Raw genomic sequence first — 3,732 nt, forward strand, 5'->3', positions numbered from 1 at the left:
GTAGTACATATTTAAAAAAATAATGAAAATCACATAAAATTGCTGGAAATACTATGTTGTCCTACGATTAACGTAATTTTCAGGGTAAATTTTAAAATAAAATTCTCTCCGTGTATAATCTTTTAAATTCCTATTTCAAATTCTTATTGCAAACATAAATACATTTTTATTGTATATTTGGCCTATTTTACCTTTTCCAAAGTCTAAAGAAATTTTATTGTTTTCTATAGTTTTCCTGATCCTAATAATTATTTTTTCTTTATTTATCCTCATAAAAAAATTTATAAAGTAATAATCTTGATCAAACATTTTATAATGTAACTCATTAATAATTAATTTATAATTTTTTATTCACGTTAAATCATAATGATTAAATTGTTTAAAATTATTGTTTAAAAGCATTATATTTTTTTATTTCATGAATCTGCTTTAATGTGTTCATTATTTTTAAATCATATCAGCTATTAACTTTGTAAAATTTTTTTGAGTTTTCTTTTTACTAATAAATATTTCTGATAATTTTGACAGGGATACAATCAATTATATTTAATTATATTCTAAGTAATAATGCACGATTATTTAAGAATTAAATAAAAATTAAAAAACAAACCTACTTAAAGATTAAGTAAAATTAAAAAAATAACATAACTATAAGATTTCTCACAGTTTAATAAGATGAATAATGTTAATAATTATAGCTACCGTTCAATATTTGTTTGATATTTTCTATTTTATTATTAATTATATTATTTTATAAGTGTTGCTTAAAATAATAATTTTTTGTAATTTATCAAGAAATGTAAAAAAACGGTGCATATATGTATATATTTAGATATAAAATATACATGTACATATATGTAGGATAAAGTAGCGTAATTTGGTTAACAACATTTTTTGAACGTTGCAGTCGCACTAGACAGTTGTCGTTTATGTCATTAAATTGTCATTGTATTAGCTCACTTTTAATGCGATATAGAGCTGAATAGACGTGTTAATTTTTGCTCGGCAAAACAAAGCGAAAAAATTGTGAAAAATAATTAAAATTGACATCATACATTTTATTTTGTGAAGTGATTTTTTCGTGATTTGGTGCAGGTAATGTATGTTATGATATGGTTTTTTATTCTTTCATGTGATTAATCGCGTTTCGATGTGAAGTGCATGAAAAAATCTTTACGCCATTTTTTCAACAAGCTTGGTTAGCGTAATTTAGTCAATGGATTTTTTCACACATGTTCACAGATGAAGCACTGAACGTCACGTCATACGTATAAATACATAGGCTCTATTTTTGATATTTTGGGGGGATTTTTAAATAATTTTTCTACATTTTTTTAAATATTAGAATGGGATTTCTTAAGCGAAAAACTGATCATCCAGTAAAAGATCTCACTGCATTGATTAATGCCATTAAAGAAATAAAATTGGGGAAGAAATCGATACAAAGCGTTGCTTTGTCATACGATATTCATACAACAAGTTTGAATCGGTATGTTTTGTAATTTGATAAGCAGATCGACGATTTTTCAACAATCAGCGATCTTTTAATAAAAATTCAATCACTTTGTACGAGCGGTGCATCAACGGTATGTTCTCGATCAATTGATTTCAATAAATTTCTTTTTTGATTCTCATTTTTATTGTTTTCATTGTTCATATAGATTTTCGCAAAAGATCAAGAGATAGTACTTGTTGAATACTTGAAAAAGTGTGGAGATCTTTATTACAGTCTGAGTATATGAAAGATTAATTTCAATGTTGTGTGCTTTTTTATGCTTTTTTTCACTAAAATTAATAAAAAATAATTAAAATTTGAAAATATGCTATTTTGGTTTAATTTTATGTTTTTTTAAATTCTTAGGATTTATACGGTTGACCAAATTATACGATAAAAAAATCTCGATTTCTTGTGTTTCGGGAAAATGATCATATTTTTTTTGCGATAAGATAGAAGATAGATATATTCGAGAAAAAGTTGCGCTAAGTCTTTATCTTTCCAACGGTACATTTGGTTTCACGAAATTCGAAAAAATACGAGTTTTAGAGTCGTTAAAAAAAAAGTTGATCAAATTACGCTATACTCCCCTACATGTATATGAAGGTTCATTCCATACGAAAACGCAAATGACTCTGCCTATAAATTGTTTAATCCTTTTTAAACGTATAATTACTTTAAATTTTAGCTTATTTTATATAAAATCATCTGGCGATTTTGGAAAATTCAAAAATGGCGATCATTGTGACGTCCTTAACGGGCTGTCATCAAAGAATTTTTAGAACAAATTTTAATTACTAAAGCACAGGGATCTAAAAATTCTTTCCATTTCTATAAATTAAAGTTTTTGGGATCGCTGAATACGAATCCATAAAACAGTCATAATGTGAAATTCAATAATAAATCTAATATGGCGTCTAAATTAGCCAATTTCCAAATTACCTTTTTGCACAAGACTCAGCAAACAGAAAATTTTTAGATTGCTAATCATGAAGTTATCAAAGCGAGATTCGGCGATCAATATGACTGGCGGTACATGACCAGTGCACCCTATATCTGTAAATTGGGAGATTTTCCGACGTCAATAAGTAGGCACTGGTTTATTGAGTCTCTGATTGCAAATTATCAATCTTTACTCAAAGTTCAAGATTGTTGACCCAAATTAAATCAAATATGGAAATTGCATAATTAAAAAACAAATTTTGATAACTCTCTGCGTTTAACAGTGTTAAAGACTATCAACAGATTTTCATTTACTGTCCGCATTACTTAAAAGTTTTTTTTTATGTTTTTTATATATTTTTGGTTTTTCAATTTTTATTTTTTTACTAATTATTTTTACTTTTATTTTTCCTTCTTTTTAATAAATAAAATTAATTTTAATAATGTAATATTAATTTATAAGATTTAAACGTTAATTTCGAAAATAATTATATTAGTACATTCAGAATATTTTTTTATTGTTAATTTTGTTTTTGACACTAATATGAAACAATTATTAATTTAATGTATAATCTTATAAATAAAAAAATTGACAATAGTATCAACTATCAATACTATGTAATTTTATTTATTAAAGGAAGGAAAAAACTGCTTCGGTAATTAAAATTTGTTCCAAAAATTCTTTAACGACAGCTCATTAAGAATGCTGCCAGGATCGTCATTTTTAAGTTTTTCATATGATATTCGATTCTACTATTTCCATATGATTTCTAAAATAAGCTAAAATTTGAGTATTCGTACGTTTAAAAAGGATCAAACTGTTTATCAGTAAAGCCATTTCGTATGGAATGACCCATATATACATATATACATATATACACATGATCTATCCCAAAAGTAATGAAACTATTTTTTGGGAGTTTAATCAGAATTGTGAGTAGTGGATTCATTGGACAGGACCTTTGGTACAGGATGTCAGGTATACAATTTGATCCTTCTCAGTTACCTCCAGCCTTTCTAGCAGTCGATACTCAGCATAGTCAGCAAAGTTCGTTGTAATTTTTGTGTCTTGTCACGGGCGAAAATTCAACACAGACTGTGCTGTATTTTGAGGAACATTATGATCAAATTCTGAAGACAAAGCAGCATTCCCATAAGCTATTCTCAACATCTCCAACGTTTCAGATTTTTTCAATTTTATGCAGAATTAATTGTTGCTTGAGACTGCTGAATTTTTATCCATGACAAGACACAAAAATTACAACGCACTTTATCTGTCTCTTATACACATCTCT

General features: G+C 26.5%; 1 protein-coding gene across 2 annotated transcripts in view; it reads right to left on the reverse strand.

The window, feature by feature from the left end:
• LOC105461613 (WD repeat-containing protein 26) overlaps window positions 1-3,732 on the reverse strand; it is a 25,840-nt gene that overhangs the window by 4,839 nt on the left and 17,269 nt on the right. The gene's annotated exons all lie outside the window — the stretch shown is intronic.

Source organism: Wasmannia auropunctata, unplaced genomic scaffold (assembly GCF_000956235.1).
Source record: "Wasmannia auropunctata unplaced genomic scaffold, wasmannia.A_1.0 LD336099.1, whole genome shotgun sequence".
NCBI lineage: Eukaryota > Metazoa > Arthropoda > Insecta > Hymenoptera > Formicidae > Wasmannia > Wasmannia auropunctata.